The sequence below is a fragment of the Pongo abelii genome, chromosome 4 (assembly GCF_028885655.2).
Source record: "Pongo abelii isolate AG06213 chromosome 4, NHGRI_mPonAbe1-v2.0_pri, whole genome shotgun sequence".
NCBI classification, from domain to species: Eukaryota; Metazoa; Chordata; class Mammalia; order Primates; family Hominidae; genus Pongo; species Pongo abelii.
Window position 1 is genome coordinate 39,658,113 of NC_071989.2, and position 18,884 is coordinate 39,676,996.

Below are 18,884 nucleotides of genomic sequence, written 5' to 3' on the forward strand. Positions count from 1 at the left end.
ACTTTAAATTTGGCATCTAAATATACAATGTATTATGCTTGATCCTGGCAGGAAAAGGTAGTCAAAAAGTTAAGACTCAGAGGCAACGCACTCACACCATTCATAGCTTTTACTACAATCCTCCCTCATCATATACTTACCCAAACTGACCCAGGCAAATGTTTTACTGTTTTCATGTCTGTCCTTTCTAAGCTAGGTTAGATATTTCTACCAAAAATAACTCCTCTTCCTATTTCCATGCTAGGTTTTTTGTTTGTTTGTTCTGTTTGTGATGGAGTCTCGCTCTGTTGCCCACGCTGGAGTGCAGTGGCGCGATCTCAGCTCACTGCAACCTCCGCCTCCCAGGTTCAAGCGATTTTCCTGCCTCAGCCTCCTGAGAAGTCAGGACTACAGGTGCTTGCCACCACGCCTGGCTAATTTTTGTATTTTTAGTAGAGACAGGGTTTCACCATTTTGGACAGGCTGGTCTCAAACTCCTGCCTCAGCCTCCCAAAGTGCTGGGATTACAGGCGTGAGCCACCATGCCCGGCCCACCATGCTAGTTTTAAAATGAATAACACAAATAATCTTGGCAGTTTGTTCCTAGAATATACAACATTAGGTTGTGCATTCTCATCCCCGTATGAAATAATCCTGAATATGTGCAGCATACCTCACTTGTGGACTTCAGGATATAATCATTTCTTCATCCACATCCCTCTGTTACTTCACCTATGATGCATATGCATATAAATCCTAATTGTTAAATACTTACCACTTTCTATTCAAGTGCCATGACAGTAGTCAGCTTGAAAGTCTATGCGGATGTTAGAAGAGTTTTTAAAAAGCATGTTATTTAGAAGCATCTGTGCTATAAACATTAAGCTATAAATGAAGGGCCACATACACTAGTAGAATTATTTTATGACATATACCACACCAGGGCACTTTAAAACAAGCAGGTAATCTTAAACTTCTCCTCTTCCAAAAACCAGTGCAAGAAATACTGCCTGATATTTGGTTTCTTCTTTAATAGCCTGGCTAAATTATATAAAATCCCAATGTGGTTTCCCTTTCCAGGCAAAGCCCCACATTTATATAATCCTCAAAGCCATTGCTTGAGTGTTGCTGTACCCTTTCCTGTAACTCATGTTTCAAGGACACACTGTTTAAAGAGTTTGAAGGAAGAAGAATCCAGCTGCCTTGTAAATCAGCACAGAGCAAACTAGGATGTACATAGTGATTGTATACAGACAGGTGGAAAGTATTTTTTGTTGCATTTCTGTATAGAGAGCAAAACCATGAAAACACTTCTTATAGTTATGCAGACTCAAAACAAGATCAGTTTAACTAATCTAATTCGAATATGTTGTTTCTAGGTTCTAGGTGGCATGTCCTTTGTTTTGATGTTCAACCTACCCATAGAGTTGGCATTAACCTTCCATGAGAGACTTGCCATTGGGTCACATTTCCACATCTGACACGATCTATTCGAGTTGGGGAAGACATCCACAACCAACAGGCAGTTAGGCTTCATCCCCAGGAATATTGGTGGCCTTGCTAATCCCAGTGGCTATGAATAGCTATGTTTGTTTTGATCTGAAACTGCTTACTATTTACTGTTATCTGGTGTGCTCAAAATATTATCATTTAAAAAATGGTTCTTCATGATTTAGTTAATTTCCTTTAGACAAGAAGTGGTTGCTTTCAAATTAGATGAAGGAAAAAGGAGTCATTTAAAAACAAAAAGTGACTTGGTATTTATTTGTCAAATTTCAGGTTTGCAGAGAACCAGCAGCCTGACAACCAGCCATCTCTCCTCTTGATACCAGTGTTCAAGCAGGCTGAAGGTCAGAATCTTGGCAGTTTGTTTCCTAGCATATACAACATCAGACTGTGCTTCCTAAAAGACCAGGAGAGCTCTTCTACAAGTAAGAATATATTTCTCATTTGCTTATTTCTTGGTTACTGGACAAATTAAATAGGTTAATGGATAAGAAACCCCCCTGGGTAATTTTTGGTTTTTGTATACAAGGGAGAGAGGTGCATCTGTCAAATTGGTGTCTTGCTTTTTGTGATCATATAATAATACCACATGAGTCGAATTCCAGATCCAAAAGAAGGCCTCCCAATAGTTAGCCTACCTGCTTGAAATTGTGCTTATGATTATTAAAAAAAAAAAACTCTAAAAAGCTGCTGCAGATTGAGTACAAGATGAACAAAATTGGCAGAAATGCACAAGTATTCTTGAGTTAAAGTTCACATCTGTCATTATTCTCTCATCTGTTGGGAAACAGTATTGGAACAAATATGTTTTGTGGGAATAAATAAATGCACTTTTAAACTGAGGGATGTAAAAGTTCCAAATGACAGTATTCTAGTTTATACTGAATTAAACAGATTAGTTGTTGCACAATTGGAGCAATTACATTGAACAACAAAGTGTTCTAATGTATTGAAATATCTGTGTATAGTTCAGTAACTGCAGAAATAGATGAGCATAGAAAGGTTCACTTATTAATACAACAAAATACCTATGACTTAATACCAGAATTTTGCTTATAAAGTCTGTAAGTGAGACAGGTTTTGTTTCATGAATTCTTTATATAAATCCAAGCTTACATACCTAAAATCACACCTGTTAGGATCATGTAAGTAATCACCATTGACTGGTCTACCCTTTCACAAACATGGCTAGACATCTATCTTTGGGATCAGGAAGCACACTCAGCAAGTTTGGAAGCATAATTCAAGGAACCTTGTGTCTAGTAGAGATTTCAGAAAAGAACCACCTCTTGGTGACCCCAACCATTAAACATTGTTCCTAATCCAGAGAACACCTCAGGAATTCAATTTCTGTACCATTTTTCACAAGTCATTTAGATGACCTCTACAGATAAGATTAAAGTGAATGATAGTGTTTTGGAGAACTAAGACTTCTTAGGAATGAATATATATTAAATAGCTCACACATCTTCTTTCTTGGTTGTAATACTCCAAGAATACAAGGACAGATCTCAAGTTTCACCTTAATCTGTATAGATTTCAGAAAGTTTATTCTAGGATTTATAGCGGGACTTTGAAGATTTTCTAATATGTATACTCCACTGGATTGTTTTCTTTAGTCATCTATTTTAGTCCACCTCTAATTAATCCAGGGTGGGGAAGGGGAAAAAATAAACTTTGTATGAGTTGCATAAAAACAAGATATCCTAGAAAAGCTACCTGGTTATGTCATCAGGCAACAGTTTCAAAAGCTCAAGTCTTGACTACTCCATTTACATTTTTTAAGATAAGCTCTTGAGATGGTATTAACCATTTTGGTATTAACAAATTTTGAGGATCGTAGAAAAATCTAGTTTTCTTTCCCAAAGGCAACATCATATTCTTCTTACTTTTGATCTGGACATAATCTGTAAGATTGAAGTAATTAGTATCTTAACTTTATATTAATATGAGATAATAGCCCATGCAAGATGTTGTTTCTTATAAACCTTATGCTACTGGCCTGATAAACAACTCTGTTGGGATATTTTAAAAGGCAATGCATTAGTTAAACAAATCATCAAATCATAGGGTACCAAATACACTGCTACTTCCCTAAGGGCTGAACTTATTTGACATGAAAAATTTATATACTAGGACAATTTAGTTTTTCTGGTTTTCTAAGCTATAAAGACTCATTTATTAGATCTATGTGTGTATCTTTTAATATGTGTTTTTCAAAATCATCTCCAGCTGTAGATAATTTTACAGTGTATCTAGTACTGGCCAGCTCTTTACTCCTTCCACATTAAATGAGTTTGGTTTATGTTAATGGTGAGATTACTGTATCGTCTAACTATCCTGCTTAAAAAAAAAAAAAAAACCTATGAATTGTATTGTTTTCTAGTTTGCAGAGTATTGGCTAGAAATTGTATTGAGTATTTTTCCTTTTCACTAAAATTTATCATTTACATACCTGCCTAGCCCTCAGTGTCACACATATCATCACATTAATGGTCCAGGTTTGACTTTAGGGCAAAAGGTTGGTTAAAAAATCTGACTTACCACTGGGAGACTTTCCCAGAGCAAGCAGATGGGATGAGGGTTCTTCTTTCTCCAGGCCTGTTGAATGCACACCAGTCTTTAAGATAACTAATCATGGGGGTACCACTCTGGTTTATAGTTCTAGCATGAAGTGAACTAATAGGAATGGTTCTTTATCAAATGACACTTAGCTGAGTGTCAGCTGAGACCTCTTGGCCCTTTATGAAATACTCATATTTATATTGAACTAAAAAAAGGTTTCTGGTTAGTCTACCCGGGAATGTCAACATCAATGAGTCATAATAAAGGAAGTTTCCTTGGTTCATAAAAAATGTAATACTTAAGCAAGATGTTTCATTAGCTTTTATTTTCTTTCAGAGCAGTCTCTTCTGTTCTCTGAACCACTAATGACCTGTTGCAAAACTCTGTACCTATTAGCAATTGCCATTTTAATACTTAAGGGAAATGTGGGATGGACACAAGTGATTAGATAGAGGCTCCATTTGTAGCCTCTCTGTATGCTTCTTACTATGGTCATTAAATAAAAGTAACTTGATTTGGTCCTTGAAGCCTTAGAAGATCCACTCCATGGTAGCATATGCTTTTTCTAGTCCTCCTACATAGGCATTTTTAGCATCAGAGAATGCAATTCGATCATTTGTTTCCTTAGCTGAACTCTATAGCCCTGTGCAAAGACAAGTCTTCTTTGAAAGCCACTATTAAGTTCCTAATCCAATCTTTATTAAAAAGACTCAATATTGCAGACAAGGAAGTTAAGACAAATCCTCCAAAAGTAAGGACCAAGCCCTTCCATTCTCCACAGAAGCCTTTTAGTAAAGCAAAATGTGAAATTAGAAAAACATTTACAGTTGCAATGTTTCTTTAACTAGCAATGTGTTCCTTAATTAACATACTACAGAAGCATATAAACGATTAATTCCACCAAGGAAAACAGTGAGAGAAACAACACTACCAAGTTTGCATAGTCCCTCCAAAATAAGCAAAGTTCTACTTTTAGAGTTAATTATCAGAGGTGACATGTGAATAAAGTTCCCTTCTCCGAGTCTGTCATTTGCTCTCGGAGCTGAGGTGGTTTCCTACCCTAAATGCTATTTTATATTTGCACCTGGGTCCAAAACATTCCCTTAAGGGGGAAAAAACAAATGTCTTTTGACTCTTAAGAGTATGTCATTTCGCTTATATTATGCATGGCCAGAGAGATGACGCAAATGGTAGGCCACTAGCTACCCTAGATTTTGCTGTGAAACCATGATTATGACAAAACTTGAAAAGCCTGCAGACACTGACAGCCTTTTTTGTTGTTGTTGTTGTTTAGAGCACATGGGGGTCTGGTGATTGATCCCAACTCAAAGCCATTACAATTTAGAGACTGGAAACCAAGTTTGCCCCTGAATTTCAGTGATCCTTACCAGCAAGTTAATTCATGTAATCAAACCTGCATCCCTACTAAGTGCCAGGCATTCTTCTAGAGCTTGGGATATACCAGTGAGCAAAATAAAGATTTGTTCCCTTATAGGGTCTAACAGGGAGCAAAACGTAAGTGGAGTACAGACTTTCAGAGATGAAAAATGCTCTCGGGAAAAAGGAGAGTAGAGGAAAGTAGATCTGGGAATCCAGGACTGAGAATGTCCCAGACATCTTCCTTAGAAACACAGAATATTAGATTTTTAAAAGTTAAATTTACCGAATGTTTATTATATACCAGATGTGATGCTAAGACATTTTCATTTAATCCTGGACAGTATCATCCCTATTTGACAGGAGAGGAGGCTGAAGCACAGGAGTGAAGCAACAACCTGCAAGTCACACCAGCCTAATACATATGCTTTAATGTCTTTGCTTTACAACAAAAGAGATAATTAATTTCAAAGACTGGGGCAACGTGCATAGCCAGAAAGTACTTTCAGGAAAGAGGAACTAATAGCAAGGTGTAAAAGATATTCATGTCTGCTTGGCTATAATATACGGCCTGTGCTAGGTTATACCAGGGAAAGGTTAAAAGTTGGGTCAAACTGGATTAGGGTGGGCGATAGCACTCTGTTTTGTCTAGATGGGACTGGGAGGACTTTCCGGTTTTGAGTGATGGTGTGGAGGTTGGGGTGGTGACAAATCCGAGTACAGGGACACAGCATCAAAGAGTCAGAGAGCTCTGCAGTATGACAGTTGCACAGACTTGCCCTTTGGAGTGATTCAACATTGCCGGTTTCTTTCAAATATTTGGATAATCTTCTGGAAACAAAGGCTTTTAATTGAAAGGTTAAGGACTAACAATCTCAAACATTAGAGTCAAGGTTATCCCATCTTGCCAAGCTCTGATGCTTAGTGACCCTCAAACTTCAAATAAATATAATGTCTTAAAGGTGGCTTTTTAAAAGGTCAAAGGCCATTATGTCTTACACCCTACATTCTAAGATCGATTTCATCATACAAAAGGGCTCCCCTAATGTCTGCTTTATAGAAATGTATATGAAGTGAAATGATATTTTGAAATGTGAGCTCCCTAAAAACAAAAAAAGAGCATCTTTTGTAAATGGCAGCTATTTACTAAGATAGTCATGCATTTATAGCCTCTTGTATGAAGCAGAATGTATTAATATGATTTTTCCCAATTTATATATGTTTTTTCATAAAACTGTTGAAAGTCTGGAAAGACCAGTGCCAAGAAAATGCTCGTTAAGAAGGGCAGTAGGAAAGGTAAAGACAGATTTCTGCTTCTTATACATTTAGAATAAGTGACATTGGGGCGATGTGCTTTTCTGTATTTTAAAAATTAAATTCCTTAAAGATGTGCTAATTTGGTAGACAGCAAAGTTTAAAATGTAGGCATAAGTCTATAGTCTAACTTGGGCTAAAGACAGAATCATGAAGATGCTCTAGGATTCAGTCACTTTCAATTAAACTCAAAAGTGAAGGGAAACCACACATAGAACATGAGTATATCTGAAATCACATAGAATACTGCCCACAGTCAGCTGTCAATAGTTTCATCTTAGGCATCATTAAATGATACCTAGGCAGAGTTGTTGGGGAAAGCTCCTGACATATTAAAAATTCAACAGTAAGTTTTCAGTCAAATGATAAGTAGAAGTCAAAAAACTCTTATGCTAGGATTTTGAAAGTTGGTCAGTGGATGGCCTATAGTTGGTTTCCAGCCTGGGGTTCTTGGAAATGCTGGGGTCTGTGCAGACAGTAATGAGTTTGTGACCTAATTTTAGCATCTTAAAGAGCCTAATGGATATCTTAATTCACAATACAGCTGCACAGGGAAATAAGAAACAAAACAAAACAAGTTTCTTTGATTTGGGCGGAAATTGTGTTAAGTCAAAACAATAGCCTTAATTATCCAGTGCTAAGCCAAAGGTCTCATCTACTTTCTCAAATTTTATTAGTAATTTTATAAACAATTTGGTGGACACTTTTAAAAGGAGAAACAGAAGGAGAATAAGAAGTTGTCTGTGGATAAAATATCAGGCTGAAATCTATTCACCACAATTCTTATTAGCCAGGTGATTACATCCATCAGGTCAGACAGATATATGAGCAACGATGAATATTCCATTGGTAGAAGTTAAACTAGCAACTTGGAAAGACCACACCATCTGGAGAATTTCAGTAACAGCTTGTCTGCCTTCCTCAGGCCCTGAGCAGATATAAACTAGAAGAACATATGGATATTGCTCATTATAAATAACCTTAAAGTTAAAAAAAAAAGGGGGGGGGTCAGAACTGTTTTACTTATACCAACAGATGATAAGGCAAGCTAAAGTTTTCCATTTTGCTCACTCTGTAATAAATTGCAATTGATGTTGCAAATGAAAGTGGCTTGAGTTACTCACTCACGTGGCCATCTGGTTATTGTTTATTAAACACCTACTATATGCCAAGCACTGCATTATCCTATGTATAGAGTGACAAAATAGACATGGTCTCTACTCTCAAGGGGCTTAGAGGATAGGTAGGGGAGAAAGAACAAGCAGGTCACAGTTATAACTGATGCTATGTGTTTTGGAGGAATTGTTTCTGATTAGGGTAGAAAGCTTCATTGCTGTTAATAATACTTCATAAAAGGAAGAAAAAGTAGTACTACATCAAGGAATTATATATAAATTGCTGTATTGATATCAATTATGGAAAGATGCAAATGTTGTCTGAAGGGTTAATAACCCTCTTCAACAGTTTTTAAATTATGACACAAATTGAGGGGATATTTACATTTAATATTTGTGAGTCTCCTATAACCACATTACAATCTGAAGGACCATCTGTATGGCAGTACCAGAAGGAAGCAATTCTGTTATACCTGAGGGTATTGAAGAATTTCAGTGATGTTTCCTTCAGAATTATCATAAAATCCAAAGTTCTGAATCACCACTATCTTCATAAACACCAGAAGGAAACACTATGCTCATTTGGCATTCAGTCTGGCATTCACTTAAGAAGTACAAGCAATTCAGGGAACTTCTGTATTCTAGAACCAGACATGTTCTGTGGCACTTTTAATTACCAGATTTTCTAAGAATACAACGTGTCAGTTTCAGATCAGGCTAAACATTGAATCTCAGATTTCAGTGAAACGATCTTATGAAAATGTAACCAAGGGTCCCTACAGCTGGCTTTAATTATTTAAAGAGCACTACCAAGTCACAAGAGCATTATCAACGGGCTACCAGGCAGCACTTGGTCAATGTCAGTCTTCAAGAAAATGGACTTCATGATCAATACAATTAGTGAGCCTTCCACAAATGCTGGCTGCATGAAGTATAAGAGTCCAGATCCTAACACAGAACATGGTTGTGCCCACTGTTTCTATGAAAGAGTTCTTGTGCAGAAAACTGAACATTTGCATCACTATACACTAAGTGGGAACAGCATTACAGAATGTACTTCGTATGCAGATATACCTAAAAGATCCACAACAGTACTGTCTGCAGCTTAGAATGAAGCTAAGATTTTATCCTAAACTGTTCATGTTTAATGAATGAGTCAAACCTTTGAAAGTCTACTTTTCATAATTACCCTTTATTTTCATACCTCTCCTCCCTCCCCATCATATTTTTTTTTTTTACTTAGTTCCAGCATTTCTCCCCAACCTTGCCTCACCGCCACCCTGAGTTCCTCCTCCCTAAAAAGCTATACCACATTGTATCATACATGTCCCTCATGATTAGTGGACTTATATTATGGTGTTTGTTGATCTTTTCTACACACATAGCATAGGTACTCCTTAATATATTTAAAACACTTGAAGTGAAAAACAAACAAACAAACAACTCTTTATGGGATGAGCTCTTTCTTCCATTTTCTCCAAAGGGCTTCAGTGAGACTCTAAGGTGTAAGAGACTCTGGTTGTAACTGATCTCCCTGTATGGCTAAATTTTTGTAGGAGTGTTTACTGGCCTCCTAGCTTTCCTGATTTTGAATTAATCAGGTATCGGTGTTCAATTCCTCCATTCACATTCAAGCTGAGATTCAAAGCCCTTCTAATCAGGCTGCGGACTATACATATACACGGCCACCTGCTCTCCGAAGAGGTCGTTGTCTTCTGTTTCCCCTAAACAGACACATAGACACACCAGACCTTCTTATGTGGTCTGCTAGCCTGTAATATGTACTACCTTCACCTTCTTGAATATCGTGAAAACCTTCATTCCAAGGCCACTCAAGATGTGTGGTCTCAGGGAAGTCTTTACTGGCCTCTTACCAGCCATTTCCCCACATTTGCCATGACCTATCATTGCCCTCTGATTCATGTAGAGCTCTTCCCTCAATTCAATAAAGCTTTTGGGATCCGAAAATTATTTGCCCTACTTTTCTAGGCTCGACACAGTCTGTTAATGAGCAGTGCGCTTAAAACATTAAGGGTAATAAATATTTCTTTTTGCACTTTAATCTTAGGTTAAGCAACCCTTTTCTCTACTTTGATGATTTTTAAAGAAATATAGGCTTTTCTTCAACTACTAAGCAATCTCCACTCAAACACATTCCGCCAATAGAGCCAGGTTAAATTATCCTAATCAGCATTTGGTTTTCCTGCTTTAATGATGGATCTGCTTGGCAAATACCGCATGTTCTCATTTGTAAGTGGGAGTTGAACATTGAGAATGCATCAACACAGGGAGGGGAACATCACACACCGGCACCTGGTTGGGGGGTAAGGGGAGGGATAGCATTAGGAGAAATACCTAATGTAGGTGACGGGTTGATGGGTGCAGCAAACCACCATGGCAGGTGTATACCTATGTGACAAAACTGCACATTCTGCACATGTACCCCAGAATCTAAAGTATAAAAATAAAAAAAAAGATCAAAATTCTTATCCTGACATCCATGGCTCAGTATAATTCATCCCTACTTTTCAAACTCAGACACTTCTCAGCCCTATGCCACCTGTACTGTTTCTTGGCCAAACTGGCCAATCAGAGTTCTTTAGGCATACCCTAAGTTCATCCAACTGCATGATTTGCATATGCACTGCTGCCTAAAATGCATTTTCTTTTCTTACCTTTGCTTATTTGACTTCCATTGTTCCTTTAAAAGCCAAATCCATTAACACCAATGGTCTTTTTCTCCCTCTGGACCCACACAACACTCTGTACCACTTAACTACAATAAAAGCATATGTTAGTTGAGTAGTTACTATTTTCTCTACCTATCTTATAGGCAGCTCTTGTCATCTATGTGTCCCTCTAAGGTAAATATTTGTATCCAACTTTCAATTACTATCAACTTTTAGTCATTGGGAACTTCAGACCGGTTAGACAAATCAGAAATCACAAAGAACAGGTTTTCAGGCAGTTAAGCAAGCATTTCTGCATCAAGCTATCCTTTAGAAGACAGCGTGGACATTAAATATATCTATCATTTCAATTCTAGTACATGTATGCTTTCTGAAAAGCCTCAGCTATAGTTGAACCCTAGCCCAGGCAGAAATCAATATTGACCCTCCTTACTAGCAACCAACTATTGATGGAAAAGCCTTTTCTATCAGCTACATACTTGTTTTCTACTTCAAAAATGAATTGCATTTAAGTCATTTAATTTTAGAGGTAAAGGGGGCAGGGAGCAACACAAAACAAAATCAAGTAACAACAAAACCCAATGCTGATATAACTAAAGCACAGCTGACACTTCCCTTTAAAGGATGGATATTTGAGCACCTACTATGTGTAGCCACTGCAACTTCTGTTCTTCTGACTCAGAGGGCAATTGTATGTTTCCCTAGTAGATTCACATTTCGTCCCAAAGCCAAACTGGTATAGCATTCTTCATATGATTATGTCACCCTTCTGACATATGTTCGAACACATTTGGTTTATTTCTGTTGCAATAAATGGTAACAAAAAGCACGTTAGCATCTGTATTACATATTACAGAAAACTAGACCAGGTCTTGGCCCCCTAATAGGACACTTAAAATATAAAAAAATAAGTGAGATCATTTGGATGCAATATTTAGAACCAAGAGGGCAGCTGTGTTCAATATGGACAGTTAGGGATGAAGTTATTCACTTTCCAGTTCTTTGGGTATGGATTAACTATAGACCTTAAGAGGACTTAACTGCCCTGCTCAGATGAGGTTTAAGTGGTACCTTAAAGTTAGTATTTGTGTGCCTCTACTGATTTATGAAGCATTGCTGCATTCTTCTCCTTGATTATTCACATTTAATAGTTTAAAGATATATAGGAAAGACAGTCTTCTAATTTTCAGCCTGAATGTGTGCATCTCTAGAATTTAGCTTGCCTGATACTCAAAAACAATGAAAACAAGACCATTTAAAAAATATCAGCTTAGTTATTGCATTGAGAATTGCATTTCTAGGACAGGTACATTTCAGAAGCAGCCGCAGGAGTTCTGAGGAGTTTTTAATTTTAAAATCGAGGCAACTCATTTTCCTGATGGAGAAATGAAGCTCAGGGCTTATATAGCTTGTCTTACATGGCAAAGCTAGGCTGTGGGCACAGTCATTTGCAGCTTAGAACCCAAGTTCTTAACCATGAATCTATGTTGGCTTTTCAAAACCAGAGTTCCAATTATATACTTGTACATCACACCCTTGTATTTTTCAGTTTGAGATGTGATCTCTGTTTAACATCAGGCATTGCTAGGACTGTTTTTGCAAGGCAAGTGAGACAACTAAGGGCCAGAGACATTGAATAGCATGCCCGAGAAATGGTAGCACTGCCATTCACATGTAAATCTGTTTAACTCTCTATCCTATGTCCTTTGCCACACATGAGGAAAACTTTTGTTTTGATTTCTGCTCACTGGGAGATTTTCCATTGCTAACCTAGCATCAGACTTCACATAGTAGGTAATTGCTAAGTATTCAGATAAACGCCAAGGTGCAAATCATAAAGATTCATAATTGAATCCTGGCTCTACCACTTAATGATAACACCTTGGGCAAGATACTCATCATATTGGAGCCAATAAATAGAGATATCTTTTCTATTTCAGGTTACTTAAAGTGAAAGTCGAATGGGAGAAAGGAGCAGTGCTTCATTAGCCATTAAACTTTACAAAAACTAAATGAAGTAGATTCATTTATGGAGAGGCCTTCATCTGTACTTCTAGACATGGAATAAAAACAAAATAAAAAGTTTTATAGGTTAGAGAAAACCATCTGGTTCAAGGGTAATGATCTAGTTTACTGGAATCTTTTTTAAAAGAAGTAACTGGGACAGTTTCCTAATAAATGGAGATTAATTATACTCTTTAAAAACCCCAGCAGAGGGGAAAGGATTTGGAAGTGAGGTGATAATATCAAACCAAAAGTATATTGGATTTCCTAGGATCAAGAAAGCCATACTTGGTATATGGGAAAAATATCCAAAGCCCATGCTTTTCAATCTTTCTGCATCCTAAGATTCAGTTAAACTGCACTGTGTTTAAAGGCTTTTGCTTTATTATCTCCATGACTGAAGGAATTCAAATATTTTGCTATGATTTCCACTGAGCAAGTGAATCCTAAAACCACTGAATTATGAAAGTTACTCTTAAATCACATGGTGGAGAGCCCATCCAGCTGGGCCCTACTGCCAGAATTTGCAGTTCTGACAGGTCCCCAGCTGATGTTGATGCTGCTGGTTTGGGAATCAACTCTGAGAACTATTGTCTTAGATGAGTTCCCTCAAGCTGTGAAATACACATCAAGCTAAATGTCCAATTTTGAAAGACTGAATTAATTTGTCAAATGCAAACCTGTGTATGGCAGCTCATCTTTCACATAAAGATCAAAGTCTTTTTGGGAGTAACATTTTGCATCATATTGCTAGGTAGCAATAGGGTAGTTTTTTACCAAGAGACAACATTAAAACATATTTCCCTCATCCAAATTTCTTCTAGGTTGAATGGTGCTTCAAATCCAGCATTCTAGGATTGTTACTTCCTATTTACCTGCTCCCTTTACTCTATGGTTACCTGAAAATCTAAGTGACAGCCCTCATACATTCTGTTTACCTTCAGCGTAACACTCACTCAGCCTGCCCCATTCACTTAGAATTTTTACCAGTTGAACTTAGTTAAAAATCACTTGCCCCTAGCTAGCTGGTACAAATGTAGTAGGGAAAACTTGCCAGGCTGCTTCTATATTGAGGTAGTAACTTTTAGGTTCCAGAAATTTCATAAGCTTTTATGTTTTGCTATCTAGATGATGCAAGAACTAGGAAGGTTAGAAAATTAAGTATTGGGATTAAAATAAGTTTGGAGGGGGTGATATAAGTAGAGAGGAGATTCTACTTCACTTAGTAACTTCCATTTTTAGACCAGGAAGCAATTTGTTCAGATTCTACTTGCCCTAGAGAGGCAGGCTTCCTTCCAGGGTAGAAGGATGCGGGAAGGGGAGTAACCATGGCAACCTGCCCAGCTATGTGGGCAAGGATAGTATGGGGCCTGCACACTCTCGGAAGAATTTTTATTTCTAGCCTAGTCATTCAGTTTAGTCCGGGTGGTCCCTCCCTTCCCACTTCCTTCTGTAACAATGCTGACTTCAGGGGGAAGGATTGCTCCTTCTCTGTCAGGAGTCTGAGAGGGTATGGGGAGGGCTTAACTGAGACCAGCGAGGTCAGCCTGACCAAACCAAAGTGCAGGCTTCCAGGACGAGAACAGAGAGTAACTCCCTGTCTGTTCTAGCATGAGCACAAGCAAACACACTGGCTTTATTAAAATCAAGTGCTTGAATAATTAACCTTTTTCAAGTAGGTGAGGGGTATTCAATTTTCATGAAGAAATTTTCCATTTGCTTTCAGTTTTCACAAAGACACTTAATTCAGTTGTTCAGGGGGGACAATAACAAACAAACAAAACCTTCAAAATCAGATGGGAAAAAGTATTCCAAGTATATTAGATTAGCTGTCTTCCCAGCAATCCTGGGGTAGGTACTATTATTCTCCCCAGATAAGCAAGCTGAAGTACAGAGAGGTTATGGAATGTGCCCAAGGCCGTGTAACCTGCAACCCTGTAGCTAGGATTTGAACCCAGGAAATGGTACTTCAGAAGGTAGTCCTCAACTACTATCCAATTGTGCCCTGTTGGAGGCAGCCAGTGTTGAATGTTAGCCCTCTGTGTCCATACCAGGCAACATTTGTTCCCCTAATCAGGAATTTGCTTGTTTTCTGTCTTTAAGTAAAGACTGAAGAGTCTGCTTTCCTTCTGATTTCCACCAGTTAATCCAGTCAGGATATGTTGATATTATGAGTTGGGTCTCCTTTAAAGACACATATCTGATGTTAAATCTGATTCATCTGGCCAGGTGTGGTGGGTTCATGCCTGTAATTCCAGCACTTTGGGAGGCCGAGGTGGGTGGATCACTTGAGGTCAGGAGTTCGAGACCAGCCTGGCCAACATGGTGAAACCCCGTCTCTACTACTACTACAAAAAAAAAAAAAAAAAAAATTAGCCGGGTGTGGTGGCGGGTACCTCTAATCCCAACTACTCAGGAGGCTGAGGTCACAGAATCTCTTGAACCCAGGAGGCGGAGGCTGCAGTGGGTCAAGATCATGCCAGTGTACTCCAGCACGGACAACAGAGGGAGACTCCGTCTCCAACAAAACAAAACAAAACAAAAATCTGTTTCATCTAAATATGATTTTGGCCAACCTTTGAAGTGGCACAGCTTCAACTTTGGAATTACATAGCAGTGCCAGGGAGAATTTTAAAATACCACAGCCTGTTACTCAGGTGTTTCATATTGCCAATCTGGTTCCCATTCTGGTTCTGTCTAAAGGGTAAAAAACCTTGTGTTTGGTTAGTTACCTAAACCTTCCTGGCCAGTAAGCTTTCGAATCTTTCCAGCTGGGGAGGTATGTTCTGATGGGCATTAGGACAACTTCAAACCCCAGGAGGGCTCACTCTCAGCAGCTTTCCCAAGCATTTCAGCATCTCGGCTCTGTCTTTAAGAAGAGCAGTAATTAAATCCTCAGGTCAAGAGAATGAGGAAGAGAAACACGCAGAGCCTTCAAAATTATCCAGATGAAATATCAGTGGTAGCATATGAGGGTAGAGTTAGAAATGAAGCAGCATAAGAGCCCATGTGACAGTAAAGCCTCCTGCTTGGCCAGGAGCACTCAGCAAGGAAGATATCTTCCTGCTCCCTTAACCTTCAGGTAATCGAGGCCTGGTTGAGCAGGCCAGTAAATATCATCCCCAAACAGCTGGTCAGCAGCTGCCAGAGGTCCGTGTACTACCGTCATGCCAACAAGTGCCTTAAAAGCAGTACCCTTCAACCCAAACAAGGCGAGTGAAATCCATTCAACCTTTGGAGAAAGACAACAAATAGGCCTAATGCACAGGAATTTGGACTTTCAGTTTAATCTGAAACTATAAAAGTCTTTAGCAGAAATGCAAACTCTGGATTTTGCCCTTCACAAATTAGACAAGGTTTTTAACAAGTGCTTTCTTCCCTCACTTACAACCTCAGGTAAAGATCAACCATCAAGATCAAAGATCCCTAGAATGGCAAATACATACGTGTATGGGCTCAAAGTTGGAAGACATTCCTCTACCATCTACTTATTCTGGTTATACATTAAAGCACAGGAGGGCATAGCTGAAAAATAACTGGTTTCTAGGTCAGTCATTTGGATAAGAAGGGATCCTTCGAGCTGGGAGTGGGAAAAGAAAGGGGAAGTTATTCACCAACAACAGGAAAAAGAATTTAGTTGGCCTTAGGAGGAAACTGATTAAGGATTTGGAAGAAGTGGTCTGTCCCAGAAATCCACATTGGCAAAGACCACCAGGTCTTCTTCATGCTTTCTCTAGAAGACTTTCCCATTGTACTCTCCTTGTTGTCTTAAGTGTGGCATTATTTCCACAAGTCCAGCACTCCACCAAAAAGGTCCTTTTCCAAAGATTTCAAAGGGCTCAAGCCTCGAATACTCCCGAATTCTCAAGGTAATAAACTTTCTTACAGTGTCACTGAGGGCCATCTCCCTTCCAAGAGAGAAGACACAGAACCTGGAGTGGGCGGGGCACCTGGCTCAGAGAAAAGCAGCCTCCCAAAGTCTGCCTGCTGGGGTAAGAAGCATGGTGACGAGCCATTTGGTAGCTGCAAGCTCCCTCCTCCCCAGCTAGTTCTTCCCTCCCCAACAGCCAGTAGGTGCTTTTGTGTGAGAAGCCAACCTCAAGATTGTAAGGACAATCAAGTATACATCTCATCAAAGCCATCCCAAGAGGCTTATCAGACATCTCAAAGGCATTTTTTGTAGATGCCTTCTTTCCACTCCCATTACTTCTGTTTGCGTTAGTTATATCTTACCTCCTTCTCCCCCATGCCCCTGCTTTGCCTCACTAAGGCCAGAAATTTTTTCATTAAGTCACTTTACAGAGCAATAGCAACATTTACTATTCGTGAAGTCGCCCCTCCATAATTTTTAAGTCTTTCCATGTGTCTGGAAGCTTGTTTCTGCTCTTCTCGGTTTACAGAGTGGCTCTCTTCCTTCCAAACAAAAACTAAAAAGAAAGAGGAAAAGGTCGGGGGTGGTTGGGGTGGAGATAACATCCAGATTCCTTAAGTGTTTTTAATCCAGTTAAATTTCCCTTTGACTCAGCTCCCTGCTGAAACTGTCTTCGGACCAGAATTCCAGGCTCAGAATTAAGTCAAGAGGGAAAGACGGCAGAAACAAATAACAGAGTCAGCTCTATGCTATGAAAACCGCTATGTTGACTGAGGCTCCACGGTTTTAACCCATTCATTTTTCCCCCCTTTTTTAGAATTCTTACTTAATCTTTTTAACCAGCTTACAATAGGCAGGCAAGCACCATATAAACCACGCTCCCTGCTCCGGGGGATATAAAACAACTTTCTTAAGTCCCTTGCGTAGATACTTCCTTAGGAATGCCGGTGTAAGACAAAAGTTCACATTTTAATGCCATATGTTGTCAGTCAGCAGGAAAAAGCTCCTTATGGGCACAAGCCAGGTCCCCAGCCTTTGTCACACAGCAAAAATAAACACCCTTCGAGGAGTTAATTAGGCGGTCAGCAGCCACCTCAGTGTCCTAGGAGGGCTGCCCGCAGACCTTTTACACACACACACACACACACACACACACGACACAAAAGGAGTCGTTTGTTAAATGTCACAAGCTGGGCATCTGGAGTCGGATTCGAAAGGTAAATACATTCCGTGGAAGCATTCCTCAGATGTCAGGCCACAAAACTGCTGGTTTCCCCAAGCACACGGTCTCATTTCTAAGATTCCCCACAGCCCAAGGTCTGTACCCAAAGAAGGGTAGCGGGGGGTGAGAGAGGGGGAGCAAAGGAGAGAAGGAGATCTTAAAAAAAAAATGGAGCCAGAGGGAAGAAGGGTTTCGAAGCTACTCACCGGCTAGCTATTGCCTCCGCGAAGCGAGCATGACTTCCCCGCGCCCGGAGCCTCCAGGCTGCAGCGCAGCGGATGCGGCGGGACTCGCTTAAATAGCCGCCGGCCGGGAGCTTCGGAGCCGCGCGGCCACTCCCGGCGAGAGATATGGTTCTAATCAGATGCTGGCAGCTGAGGACTCCCCAGGAATGTGCCAGGATGTTTTTGCTGCCTGGGCTTGGTAACTCCCCCTCAACGTGTCTGCAGAGTCTTCCAAACTTAACTGTTTATTAACTCGCGCTGCAGCGGCTCAGAGGACCCGGCTCCCCTAGGCTCCGCGAGCCCCACCAGCTGGGGGCGATCGCAGGGACCCAGCGACGGGAGGGGAAATGTGTTCGGGGCGAAGTCAAAAGCCCCAGACCGACGCGGGCGGGGGGCGGGTGCAAATAAGGACAGGAAAGGGAAGCTCTGGAGGAAAGGGGTGGGATCCACGGAGCTTCGTTTCACAGATCCGTTCCCTGGATTGCCACTGCGAGTGATGTGGCACACGGAGTCATCCTAACCAACCCGTTGGGGCCCTTTGAACAAAGGGCTGCCTTTACTCCTGACTTTCCTGACAAGGGACAACGGTTCCTGGGCAGATCTGCAGTTTCTAAAGTTGATCGCGCGATTGGATTTGCTCCCCTTAGAAGAAATTAATGTCTCCCTCATTGCAGATGCAAATGCGCTTAAGTTAGTGGGAAATCTATGTGTGCATATGTAAAACATACTGTATTTACATATGAAATATAATCATATATATGGATATAAAAATAATATTCTCTCTATGAAATCGATATGAGCAAAACATGTTCACGTCTATGTAGCCTATCAAATAAGTTATAATTCTGATACAATCAGAGATTCTATATAGGCTTCCCTTACAGTGTATATACACCCATATGTAGACACATAACATGACTTTATCTGCATGAATTTCCATAGCACTTCCTATAACTCTAGGAAAAACATGAACTGCAAGAAATAAAATATTTTAAAATGTTAACGTAGAGTGCTGAG

At 39.7% G+C, this 18,884-nt stretch overlaps 1 protein-coding gene across 5 annotated transcripts in view; it reads right to left on the minus strand.

Annotated features, from left to right (window-relative positions):
• The window catches only part of DAB2 (DAB adaptor protein 2), a 52,378-nt gene extending 33,964 nt beyond the window's left edge, over positions 1-18,414 (minus strand). Inside the window, exons 1-2 of one of the 5 annotated variants that reach the window (XM_024246607.3) lie at positions 17,850-18,333; positions 11,191-11,347 (exon numbers count right to left, since the gene is read on the minus strand). The gene's annotated coding sequence lies outside the window, so the exon portion shown is untranslated. 5 annotated transcript variants of the gene reach the window in all.
• Positions 18,415-18,884: the final 470 nt, after the last annotated feature.